A 14,215-nucleotide genomic window follows, 5' to 3' on the forward strand; every position below is an offset into this window, starting at 1 on the left:
GTCCCTTCACTGTGATGGTGGGCTCTTGGTGTTGGGCTTTCGGAGCTTGCTGATGCATCACTTTGGTTTTCTTTGTGTTGATGAGGAGGCCGAAGTTGTTGCATGCTGCTGCAAATTTGTCCATGCTGGCTTGCATTTCCTGCTCTGTTCCAGCATTCAGGGCACAGCTGTCAGCAAAAAGGAGGTCTCGTAGCACAGTCTCCTTTATCTTGGTGACAGCTTGGAGTCTGCGCAGGTTGAACAGTTACCCGTCGGTCCTGTATTTCAGGCTGACTCCCAAGGAATTGTTCTGAAAAGCATCTGTCAGCATGGCTGAAAACATTATGCTGAACAGGGTCGGTGCCAGCATGCACCCTTGCTTGACGCCGTTTGTGACAGGAAAGGCCTCTGAAGTTTCTCCATCGTCCAAAACATGAGCCGTCATGCCGTCGTGGAACTGACGTACCATCAGGATGAATCTGTCAGGGCACCCAAACTTTGACATGATGCGCCACAGACCTTCGCGAATGACAGTGTCAAAAGCTCCCTTGGTGAGATCCACAAAGATGGTGTACAGTTCACGATTCAGCTCTTGACACTTCTCTTGGAGCTGTCAGGCTGCAAAGATTATGTCCACAGTGCCATGTTCTTTGTGGAAGCCACACTGTGTCTTGGGTAGTAGACCCTGTTCCAGGTGGTCAGTCAGGTGATTCAGCAACACAAGTGCAAGGATCTTGCCTGTGATGGAGAGCAGTGATATTCCTCTATGATTATTGCAGACTTGTCGATTTCCTTTCTTCTTGTAGAGGTGTACGATGGACGTATCTTTCAGTTCCTGAGGAATGGATCCTTGATTCCAGAAGGACTGGAACAGCTGAGTTTGTCGACAAGCACTGCATCACCTTCCTTATAGACTTCCGCTGGGATCTCGTCAGATCCTGGGGCCTTGCCACTGGACAACTGGCTGATGGCCTGTAGGGTTTCAGTCTTTGATGGTGGGACGTCCAGGCTGTGGTTGATATTCGCCTGGGGCATTCTGTCATTCGCCTCGTTATTGATGGAGGATAGGCGGTTCAGTACGGATTGGAAGTGCTCAGCCCAACACTGTAGAATCAGAGTCTTCTCAGTAATGAGAGTTGCACCATCTGAGTCCAGTAGAGGGGAGCTTCCTGAGGGCTGTGGTCAGTGCAAGGATCTGAGGGCTTTGTAGAACCGTTTGGCATCGTTTCTATCAGCAAACTTCTGGATTTCATCTGCTTTGGCACTCAACCAAGAATCCTGTGTCTTGTGAAGCTTGCTCTGTATGGTCCTACAAGCGTTGTTGAAGGCATTTTTCTTAGCTGTTGACAACGGGTTGTTCTGATGAGCACGGTGAAGGCGGTGCTTTTCAGCAAGTAAGGCCTTGATCTCGTCATCATTTTCATCAAACCAGTCCTGCTGTTTCCTATGTGAGGGTCCAAGAACCTTTAGTGCAGAAGAGTGCACAATATCCTGGTAGCGTCCCCAGTCCTTCTCAGCATTTTCCTCTAGTTGCAGCTCTGAGAGTTGGTTGTCAAGATCTTCTGCTAGTGAAGCTGCTGTGTTGGGGTTCCTCAGTTTACTGACGTTGATCTTTTTCATCACAGCTTTGTTTCCCTGCGGACGTCTCTTTGGCTTGATGTGAAGGCTTAATTTGGAGATGATGAGTCTGTGGTAAGTCCAACAGTCAGCACTCAGCATGGCCTTGCTCACCCTTACATCCTGTCTGTCTTTCCTCTGCACGATGACATAATCAATGAGATGCCAGTTCTTGGAGCGTGGGTGCATCCAGGACGTCTTTTTGCAAGTGGGCAGGCGTAAGATGGTATTAGTGATGATCAGATCATGAGCTGCACATGTCTTCAGTAGTAGTAGGCCATTGCTGTTACATTTGCCGATTCCATTTTTTCCAATGACACCATCCCAGGCAGAATGATTGGATCCTACTCTGGTGTTGAAATCACCAAGTAGAATCAGCCTGTTGGTGCGCTTCATGGATGAGAGTACGGCATCGAGATCTTCATAAAACTTGTCCTTTACTTCATCCGGATTCGTCATTGTGGGTGCGTAGGCGCTGATCAGTGTGGCTTCCTTTCCTCTCGGTAGTGGGAGATGCAGTGTCATGAGTCGGTTGTTCACGCCCTTGGGAAGACTGGCAAGTATGTGGACAAGATGATTCTTTACTGCAAAGCCAACTCCAGATTCACAACGTTCATCACTGCTATGTCCACACCAGAAGAATGTGTAACCGCCTCCGGTTTCTGTGAGCTGACCTTCGTTGGCTAGGTGAGTTTCACACAGGGCCACAATATCGATGTTAAATCTTGCGAGCTCCCTGGCGACCAGGGCTGTTCTTCTTTCTGGTCGATCTGCTGAGGGGTTGTCTTGAAGCGTGCGTACATTCCATGTGCCAATAGCGAGTGGTGTTACCTTGCGTTTTGTTTGAAGTTTTGTTCTTCGACCACGTGAGATGGGATCCCCTCCAGCCGCGGAAAGCTGGCCAGGGTTCTGTGAAGCAAACAATGTTTAGGGCATCTTTTCTAGCCCCTTCCTCTTGCTACGGAGGTGAGCAGTGCAATCCTAAAGAGGGCTGCTCAGTCACTCAGGTAGATGCCTAATCCAGCTGTTGCTTCAGTCAGCACGAAGACGACCATTAGACCTGAGCCGCTTGTGTGCAGGTCCGCAACTACAGCTCCCAATGTATCCACACCTGCTGCTTCGTTGCTCGCCCATCGCCACAGGACTTTGAGGTTTACTAGAGTTAGAAACATAGAAACAGAGCGAGTCAGAAGGGGCCCCCCGGGCCATCTAGTTTGACCTCTGGCACCAGCCAGCTCTGCTCACGACATGCCCACCATGTGGATGTCCAGTAAGACTTGCACGTGGATTGGATTAAAGTGAGGGAGAGGTGCGCATAGTCAGCCTCACTCTCTCTTCCCAGATTCCATCTTGCTCCAGTGGCAGGACAAGAGACAGTTGGAGATGGGCTGGGCGCAGTGGTTGACCAGGGCGTCTTCATGTCTTGCTGTGCTCTTAGCATACCATAACTTGCAGAAACTGCCTTCATGACCGTTGGTCCTATTCCAGTAGGTCTCATCCACTCAATGTGCCGGAGTCTGTCTTCACATGCTCGGGATAGACAAATCCCTATCTCACCGAAGGTCTGGACCCAACAGCTACCCTCAACCTGGTTTGGCCAGCCTGTTGAAGCTGTTGCCCGGGTTGTGGCCGCTGCGCATGCTACAGCTACTGGGACCCACAGGTGAGAGCTGGGTGACAAGTGGGGCCAAAGGTGGACGAGCTGTCCTAAGATGACACGACATGCCCCTGCACCAGAGGTGCTACCCCTCCCTGATCACCCCATACAGCCCAGCTACATTTCTAGCTACATCTTGAAATGTGGAGAAAGCTGACAAAGGGGGATTTTCCTCCCTGGCTCATCATACCAAGGGAGGCTGGTGACTCTTCTGTTAATGAGGCTACTTTATCCGCTGCAGCTGTTACTGAATGCTTTATAGGAATTACCCACAACTCCAACCCCAAAACAGGTTCTCCACCATTGAACACCATGGGTTGCTCCTTAGAAGCTCAGAATAAAAGCTGCCAAGGATAAGGAGCCCCCATGTCCTTGGAGTCATGACCCTCCTCTGCATAATACCAGAACTTAATGGAGTCATCCCATGAAGCCAATTGGTGGCAGATTTGAGGCAGCTGAAAGGAAATACTACTTTGCCCAGTGCATAGTTGATCTGCAGAGCTGTCTGCTGCAAAATGTAGTGATGGGCACCAACTTGAATTTAAAATCATACAAATATAATTATACAAATCGGTGCCTGGCCACTGTGAGAAAAAGGGCACTGAGTTAGTCTTTGGTCTAATCCAGCAGGGTCCATTTCATGGTCTTAAGAAGCCAGCTTAGGATTTCAGTCCCCCACTCGGCTACAAAGCTTGGTGATACAGAGTTTACTTAAGAAGCAAGGGAATAATCTTTCTTATTTTTTTCTTTTTTTCTTTTTTTGGCAGGCTCATAGCATATCGTTGAAATATTGCAAAATTAATGATGTAGATGAAAGTGTTGAACCATTATGATAACCCAAGTGGGATTATAAGTGAGATATTTATTCATTCATTTCAATAAAATCTACCAGATGTGCATTCTCAGAGGCTTAATTATGGTTGTTAAAAATGGATTACATGTAACTGTCAAGAAGAGAAGCTTAGCAGGCATGTATCTTTGTTGCTGACTTGCCATTTCCTGGCCAGATAGGGCCCTCTTGTAAGCCAATCTATCAAATAGCCTGACTTTTCTCAGTGTACCATGACTGTTGGCTTGAGCATGCCTAAGAGCAGCTGTCCGCAACCTGGTACCCTCCAGATGTGTGGGGTTGCAGTTCCCAGCATTCCTGGGGAGTGATGGTTCTGCTGGCTGGGAATACTGGGAGTTCTAGTTCAACAAGCCCAGAGGAGACAGGATGAACTTATTTCAAAGCAGCCTCCCTCAACCTGGCATCCCAGCAGACTGGCTGAGCATGATAGGGGCTGTGGTCTGAGACATCCAGAGGGTGCCTGGTTGTGGGAGGCTGCCAAGACACCCAGGAGCTGCCCAAATTCCTCATGTGAGGCTATTTCTCAGCTATGGGCAATGCATCATTTTGACACCGAGTGGGAAACTGGCAAGCGATAGAATGTTTGGCACCTCACACTGCATCCTGACATATGCAACTGTCAGGAAATGTCTCCAGTGCATGCATCTGCTGAAAAGGTAGGGCACTATTATGGATGTGAACATCTGCAGCACATTCTGCAGACTGGAGCTTGGCCTGTGGAGCTACATGGTCATTCAAATGAAGTGAGAGTTGTATGAAAGGCTGAGCATTTCCTATTTTGCCACTCAAGAGCTGTCCATATTGCCCTACATCAAGGGTTTGCACATAATGAGAAGGCACCATGGGTGAATTTCCCCAGGGAGCTTCTCCTGGTGGTGGTGCCATTTTGAATATTTGAGGCCTGGTGGAGTGCTGTAGGATGGGGTCTTGGAGTAGCTGACAAATCACCCAGTCAATGGGATATCTTCAGGTGCCTTGTCAGCCACACCAACAACCCACGCTTGCCTGGTTTGCACAAAATCACAAAATTGCCCCTGCCACACCCTGAACATTCAAACTGGCAGCTGCCACCACAACAAAAAAAATCACCCACACTGGTTCTTTATTACATGTAAGTTGGTACACTAATGAGGCAACTCATTAGTTTAAATTAGGAGGTGGAGGCTCTCTAGATCTTTTGTCCCACAGATGCCATACTCCTCCACCGGCCATGCTGGAAAGGGCTAATAGGAGTTGTAGTCCAAAATATGTTAGTCCAGTCTGAATGGTACAACTTTTCACTCAGGTTGGTGGGTGGGTAGTACAGCCTGTTAAAATGATAACATCTTTATAGACTGTTCCTCTCCAGGAGCAATTAAGTAGTCTTTAAAAACCTGGCATAGCACACAACAGCTAGGCTGTGCTTTTATTAAATGAATTCAGGGTTGTCCTATATCAGTTGTGGCGAACCTATGGCACATGTGCCGCAGCAGGCATGCAGACCCCTCTCTGTCGGCATGCGAGCCAAGTCACCCCACCATCGCTCCCGCAGATGAGCATCGGATAACAGTGCACACAGGGGCCATGCACATGCTTGGAAAGGAGTAGCGGCGTCAGGTGACAACGTCACGAGCCACGACTCATTAGCCACGACTCATCCGAGGTTTCGCATGGCTGGTCAGTGCGCTGCCAAGGATAGATATATATATGCTTGGACTGGCTGTGTGTTGTTTTTTCTAAACTAAAACTTCAGTATTCAGGTTTTATTGCAGTGTTGGCACTTTGCGATAAATAAGTGGGTTTTGGGTTGCAATTTGGACACTCGGTCTCTAAAAGGTTCACCATCACTGTCCTAAATTATAAGTACAACTGTGTACTTATTGCACGCATACTAAAGCGTGGCCCCCCTGAATTTGCCCCTTGTGAATTTTTTTTAACAACCAAATTATATTTTTTTAAAAAGTCTTTTGAAGGCCTGCAAACTGTACAAACTGCCTCCTATTTCTTTGGCACCCATCCCCAGCCCAGAACTTTTAGACTGGCTTAGAGGCCTGGTATTTGCCTAGATCTGAAACAGCTATTGTGCTAGAACTTTGTCTGACGTTAGAGGGCAGCATGTTTCTGTTCATTGCTTTGTGAGCTAGATTTGCTCTACACTCTCTCCTTCCTACTGTCTGTATTTAGACTCTTCCTCTATAGATACCGAGCATGATTATGTATCAGACCAATTAATTTTAAATGTTTGTGCAATTCCCAAGCTTTCACAAGGTGCAGGTATACGGAGCCACCCAGTGCCCCTTGCACATCCTCTATCGCTGATAATTGTCTTGCAACTCATTCCCCTTTCCTATCTTGGGAACAGTGTTTATAGTTAAAGCTAACAAATTGACATTTTCTTATTTTGTCATACAGCCATTTCTGGAAATCTGTGAAAACAATACTATGTATGCATGTATGTATGTATGCATGCATGTATGTATGTTTTAAATGCACAAACTGTGTCTTCATCTTAATTGGATCTCAGACTAATGCACATAGAAACATAGAAACAGAGCGAGTCAGAAGGGGTCTCCCGGGCCATCTAGTCTGACCTCTGGCTCCACTCACGACATGCCCACCACATGCATGTCCAGCCTATCCATGAACACCCGCACCGATGGGGCCTCAACCACCTCCCGTGGAAGCCCATTCCACACTCTCGGGGTCCTGACTGTCAGGAAGTGCTTCCTGGCATCTAAATGGAACCTTGGCTCCCTGAGCTTTGCTCTGTTGGAGCGCGTCCTGCCTTCCTCTGCAGGGGAGAACAGGTCTCTACCCATCTCCGTGTGACATCCCCTCACATACCTGTATGTCGCCAACATGTCCCCTCTGAGTCTCCTCTTCTCCAGGCTGAAGAGACCCAGTTCCCTCAGTCTCGCCTCATACGGCATCCCCTGCAAACCGGCCACCAACCTTGTGGCCCTACGCTGCACTGACTCCAACCTGGCTATATCCTTCCTGTAATGAGGGTCCCAAAACTGAGCACAATACTCGGGCGCACCAGAGTCATGTAGAGTGGTAGTAATACCTCTCTCGATCTAGAAGCCACACTTCTGGCTATGCAACCAAGGGTGGTGTTCGCCCTCTTGACCACCGCATCACACTGCTGACTCATGTTTAGCCTGCAGTCAACCAGTACCCCGAGGTCCCTTTCACAAGTGCTGCTCTCCAGCCACTTGTCACCTAACCTGTACTTATGACAGCTATTCCTATGCCCCAAGTGCAAGACCTTGCACTTATCCACACTGAACGCCATCCTGTTGTCTCCTGCCCACTTTCATAGCCTGTCTAGATCCTTTTGGATCTGGACTACCTGCTCCTCAGTTGTGGCCACTGCTCCAGTTTTAGTGTCGTCTGCGAATTTGATCAGCAGACTGTTCACCCCTTCTTCCATGTCATTAATGAAAAGATTAAACAGGATCGGCCCCAGGACAGAGCCCTGGGGGACCCCGCTTGTCACTGGCCGCCATCCCAATGATTCCCCACTAATGGTTTCCCTCTGCTTTCGGTCAGTCAACCATGCCCTAATCCACCAGACAGTGCTTTGGTGTATCCCAAAACTCCTCAGTTTCTCAGCCAGGATATCATGGGACACTTGCTGAAATCCAGGTATACCACATCCACTGCATCCCCTCCATCTAGCCATCTCGAAACCTTGTCATAGAATTCCACAAGGTTTGTCTGGCAGGACCTGTTTTTGCAGAAGCCGTGTTGTGTGGCTGCCAGCCTCCCTTCTCTATCTAGCATCGCTAGATCTCTCTCTATTATGAGCCTTTCCATTGTTTTTCCTACAATGAACGTAAGGCTAACAGGTCTGTAGTTCCCCATGTCCCTTCTACTACCCTTTTTGAAAATTGGGGCCACTGATGCCACCCTCCAGCCCTCTGGAACTTCACCCATTCTCCATGAGGCCTCATAAATGGAGGCCAGCGGGCGTGAGAGAACCCCTGCCAACTCTCTAAGTACTCTCGGGTGTAACCCATCAGGGCCTGGCGCCTTTGTAATGTCCAATGCCCTGAGGACCCCCCCCCCAACTTCAAGGGGGGTGACTCTAATCTGTGCCTCTAAGTCCCCAGCCTCATCTAATCTCCTATGCAGATATCCCCTGTCCTGCTTTGGGGAGAACACAGAAGCAAAATAGTCATTTATCATCTGTGCCTGTTCCCTCATATCAGTCACTGGATCTCCTTCCTCCTTATTTAGTGATCCCACCACTTGTCTCCCCTTCCTCTTCCTATTTACATGCTGAAAGAAGCCCTTTTTGTTACTCTTGATATTCTTGGCAAGTCTCAGCTCGTAATCAGCCTTAGCCTTGCGAAGAATCCTTCTGCAACGGGCCTCCTCCTCCCGGTATACCCTTTTGTCTATTTGCCCCAGTACCCATTTCCTACGGAGCTTCCTCTTGTATCTAATCCCTCTAACCACCTCCTTTCACTCTCCTCCGCCTCCCCACCTTACTAACTAGAGGTATCGTCAAGGCTTGCGCCTCCAAAACCTCCCTTTTGAGTGCCATCCACCCCTCCTCAACTCGCTTACCTTCCAGTAACCTATCCCAGGAGACTTCCCCCAGTCTGGCCTTCAGTTGGCCAAAGTTGACCCTCTTGAAGTCCCAGCTTCTGATGCTCGACCTGCTGCACGTCCCCAGTCCCCTGATCTCAAAGCGAAGGATGGAGTGATCACTCGCATCCAGAGCTCCCCTAATCTGTTCTTCATCTATCAGCTCCTCTCTATTGGTCAAGACCAAGTCAAGGATGTTGCCCCCCCTCGTTGCCTCTCGGACCCTCTGTGTGAAAAACCCTCCCTCTATAGCTTCTAGGAAGCGACATGACCTGGCTGTCACCGCCGAGTGAGTCTCCCAAGTAATATCTGGGAGATTGAAATCTCCCATAATTACTGTGTCTCTCCCCCGAGATATCCGTAGAATCTGGCCTGTCAGGACATCATCCAGGGTCTCAAGTTGACCTGGAGGGCGATAACATACCCCCACTGTCAGGTCTCTTTCCCTGTCAAAACCCCTAAGTTTCACCCAGACTGCCTCTACCGAATCCCCATCTGTGCTGCATTCTATCTCACTGCATCCAATCCCTTCCCTGACATATAAAGCTACGGCCCCACCTCTCTTTCCCTTCCTGTCCTTTCTGGAAAGGTGATTCCCCTCTATGTTCACATTCCAGTCTTGCCTTTCATAAAGTGACTGGAATGCAGTATGAAACAGTTTTCATGAAACATGAAACTATTTCAACCAGCTGCAAAGAAACACACTTGGATCTAAAAATGCAAATTCCTTTTGTAAAGGTGCTTGTACAAATAAATAAAATGCTTTTACCTGGTGCCAAAAAGACTACACTGTGGTAAATGTATCTCCCATAGGAAGGCCTTGCAGAGTCAGGATGCTACCACTGAGAAAGTACATGTTCAGTGCAATTTTCTTGAGGGTGGACAGCTAATGGCCTCCTCTGAAGACCTCACTGCATGGATAGATTGATCAGTTAGCAGGTGCTTCTTCAGCTATTTGTGCCCCAAACCATTTAGGACTTCCAAGGTAAGGTCCAGAACCTTGAATTGGTCTCAGTAAACAAGTAGACAAGCAGTGGTTTTTTCCTCTAGCACGGCTGCAAAGAGGCTCCATCTAGGCCAGGGTTCTTGAACCACTTTCAGGTGTTCAGGCAAATTCAATTTGAGAGAAACTTCCAGGAATTGTAAAGCATTATTGGGGGGCAGCAAAGTTTTAGAATGGGGCAAAAACTGCACAAGAACCAGGAAATCACCAACAGATTGGTGGTTGGGGAAAAGAGGGTGGGGCGATCAACCACTGTAACAATTGCCATGTGCATATAACAAAACTGCTGGATTAGAGTCTCATTATGCAGGCAATTCTGACTAAGAAATGAAGTACACAGGCTTTCCATATGGACGTCTGCACATGTATATAAGCAGATGCCATGCTGTGCCACTCCCTGATTTCTTTGGGGGCCAGTGCTCCGCTACACATGGCTTTTCTGAATAAAGCTTTCTTTTTTCCATGCCAACTCTCTAGTGGCCTAGAAGAGGAATTTCTTTGCTCAAGATGGACCAGATTTGGCCTGCAGGCCTGAGGTTCAACACCCCTGGCTTAGGCAAACCAGCTCAATTTCTGGCAGCTGAATTCTGTTCATATTCCAGTAATGCCCAGAGAGCCTTTGGCTATCGCTGCTATCATCATCATCATCATTATCATCACCATCATCCTTTTATATCAATCCATTTTGAGCAGTTTACAGATTTAAAAATATACATAGGAACAAAAAATGCAAAATATAAAAACAAAATTAAAATGTGATGTCTGGCAGTGGAGAGGCAGTGGCAATTACAGGCTGACAAATCAAACCAGTCAACAGGTCCTGCAACTGGAGGCAGGTGCAACACCACCCTCTCTGCCCCCAGCCCCATCTGCTCTCACCAGGAGGTGTGGGGGGAGTATGTGATGTCTGGCGGTGGGAGGGTAGCAGCAGTGGTAACAGGTTATGATGTAGGCTGCCCAACACACTTTGTGATTGATGCTATTTATTTGGTACATTTGGATACCGCTGCATTAGTCCATAAGGCTCTCTGGGGCAGTTTACAATTAAAATAGGTAAAATCAGTTTAAAATAAATAAAACAATTTAAGAGAATAAAACATAAAAAGCAAAACAATAATGGGCTTTGCAGCAATATGCAAAATAACTCAGCACTGAGGTGATCTTATTAACACTGTTAAAACGGCTATCCATTAAAAATATTTCTTGAATAAAAAGGTCTTTATGATGATGTGCTTACTATCATCATTTGGCTATTGGGCGGTATAGAAATGAAATTAATGAATGAATAAGTAATGCAGCAGGTAGGCAAGAAGTCTGAGTAGACTGTGTTCGATATTAAAAATCAAATGGAGTAAAGCTTCTGTTTGTAAATGCTGGAACTTTCCTTTGGAAATCTGCCACTCCTTCAGGAATAGAAGTTTGCTTAGTTCATTCAGGCTTCTGTTAGTACTTTGGGTGGGTTATGATTTTAACTAGATATGATTTGAATATGAGACTTACAAGAGCCATACAGCACAACCCAAATAAAAAGGCGATTAACTGTTTTTATTCCAGTTCTTATAAACTGTTTGTGATTGGAAACAACCCCAAGGGCATCTGCTATTTGAGATGGTATATACATTTAACTAAAAAAATACTTCCAAAAATGCAGAAACTCATGGGAGATTTGAATATGACTTTAATTATGAGCTGAGTATCTTTGTTAATGATCCCACTCACCTGAGTAGCATAAATGCTGCAGGTTTCTGTCTTGCTGTAAAGCTTGCCCTGGTCCTCTCCTGCTGGTATGCTGGGGATTCTGTATTCTAGAATGCCATATCTAGAGAACAGAAGATGCTGTGGCAAGGATGGCAAATGGGGAACTGAGAGGCAGAGAACAGGTGACACAGAATGCGGGTCAAAATGTCAATGCAAACTCACCTTCCTTGCAAATGTATTAAGAACTGGCCAAGGGTCCACCTAGTTTAAGGTTCTGTTCACACAGCTGGGAAACCCATAGGTAGGACCAGAGTGTAACAGCACCCTCCTGTCCATGTTCCCCACAACTGGTGTGCATAGTCATACCGCTTCTGATACAAGAGGTGGCGTCTGCTAATCAGGACTAATAGCCATTGAGAGTTTTATCCTCGATTAATTTAGCCAATACTCTTTTAATGCCATCTAAATTGGTGGCTATCACAACATCTTGTGGTAGCAGACTTCATGGTTTAACTGTGCACTATGGGAAAAAATTCCTGAATCTCCCACCAATCAGCTGCAAAGGATAAAGATGCCTCCCTATCCAGTTTCTCCACATATGCATAATTTTGTACTCCACTCCCTTCTCCACATCCTGGCCTTTTTCCTTTTTCTGAAGGTGAACAGAATAGCTGAAGGGCCTGTACTGTACCCCTCACTCATGTGAGTCATGGATGCATCAAAGCTGACATTAATGTGCCAAATATTTGTTGGGAGGATAAGCAAGTGAAATGTGCAGCATGTTTCACTCTTACCTGTGCTGTTAATTCTAGTGCTATCCAGAAATTCTCTCCTCCATTTTATTCTAGTTCAGGTTGATAATATAAGAAATTGCTTTTGAAGAGAAATACAATGCTAAAGAAATTTCCATGGGTTGTTTTGGGGTTTATTGTGCTTGCCTGATTTAAGTGGTGGCCAAGGAATGTGCACAAGTAACCTTTTAATTATCGTTATGATTACATTGCAATGATATCCGATTTTCCCTTCTCTTGCAAGCAGTCCAAGGTAGCTTAGAAAGTTCCCCTTCTTTGTGTTTTACCTTCACAACAACAGCCCTATGGGATATGTAGCGACTGGACCAGTCACCCAGTGAACTCCATGACTGAGAGGAGAGCAGAACCGGTATCTCCAGTCCCCCACACTTAACCACTATCCCACACTGGCTCTCATCACTGGGGCAGCCTGTAGCCTCAGCTCCTTAAACTTCCCTGAAATCCCTGGGGGAAGACAGCATGAGGACATGCCTCTCCTTAAGAACCTTTCAGATCTAGAATTTCAGAAATTCTAAAACACCCTGAGCATGAGGCAGAACAATGGAAGCTTCTTTCATTTGGGGAAGACAACCTTTTGGAAAATAGAAAGCACCTTCTGGCTCAGTGGAAGTTCCACTTTTTTCTTTGGAGTTGGACTAACTCTCCCTGCCCTCTTCACACCTACTTTGCAGTATGTTCAAATGGGGGGGAAGGGCTGCCAACCCAGCTGATGTGTTTGAAGGAGACCCTCTCTCCAGACCCTTATAAAAATGGGAAAGTAACTGTGCCATAGTGCCTGCCAACGCGAGAAGCTGTTTGAAATTTCTTGCCCTCCTTGGAGAAATTTGGTGATACCCTCCTCCATTCCCTTGTTAATTTCTCTGCCCACAAACAGGGTAGAGAATCCCAACTGACTCTGCATTAGCCTATTCCCAGGATGGGGCCATTTTCTCTGCTTCTATCCTGTGCTGAGTGAGGTGCCCAAACCACAAAAGGGTCTCCTAGCCTGGGCCAATTCTATTTCTTCACAGACTTCTTATCTCTTTTCAGGTTGTGTGAGCTTGAGCAAACAGCCGGGCTTGTGTTTGAAGATAAGGCAGCAACAAGGCTTTTTTGTCTATTTATGCATTTACTGCAGAAACCTGAGATTGATCTGCTCAAGGTTATCTCCCTGGTGATTCACTCTGTTGTTCATACACACAACATAGGCTGCACCCACTTATCTCTACTTGACTTCAGGCTCTTTTGCCTGCCTTGGTCTTCTGGGGAAAACTAATTCCTTATCTTGCAAGAGTGACTTTTGCACTTTTGCACATTCTGCTGTGACTGAGAACTTTGCAAAGATTCATGTTTCTCCAGAAGGGTCTGTCCACCCACAACCTTCAGAACAAGCCCAGACCAAAGTCTGCCAAAGGCCAGTCTGTTTCACAAGGGAAAAAAAAGCCCTACTCCTGAGTCACTGTGGGGAAAACTGTTGATTAAAGGCTAAGCTTGGAAGGGGCTTACTGATAAACTAGGAGTTGATTCATAAGGCATGATGCAGCCAGCATAGTTGGCACGTTGGTGAGTTCAAATTGTAGTGCTGGTTAATGTTTCTTTTTTTGAGATTCCATTAATCTGTGATTTGTTTGGGTGGGGCAAGAAGCACAGCCTGCCCCACAGTCCATGTATGGCAGGGGTTTGGCAGACAGGTTGCCCAGTCCTTTATAGCCAGATCACCCTCCTACCAGGGAAAAGTCAACCCCTTTCAGGTTTCTATGAATGAGTATTTATTGATGCAGGAGTGGTTTGTTCCAGGCAATTAAAATGGTGCTCCATTAATCGGGTCCTGACTTGCCTTCCTGGGAGCAGTAGGCTATCCCACTGCTACCTTCTTTCTTTGAGTTATCTGTGGAAAAATCACAAAGCATTCCGGAAAATGCCCAGATAGCAACATGGTTCTTCACAATACAAAGCATCTCTTGTGTTTTCTTGGTGAATAGTTCTCAGAAGTGGTCTTTCGCCAGGGTTGCTACCTGTTCACAGTTTTCATAGACTGCTCATAT

This window comes from Varanus komodoensis, unplaced genomic scaffold, assembly GCF_004798865.1.
Source record: "Varanus komodoensis strain SLA01 unplaced genomic scaffold, ASM479886v1 scaffold41, whole genome shotgun sequence".
NCBI lineage: Eukaryota > Metazoa > Chordata > Lepidosauria > Squamata > Varanidae > Varanus > Varanus komodoensis.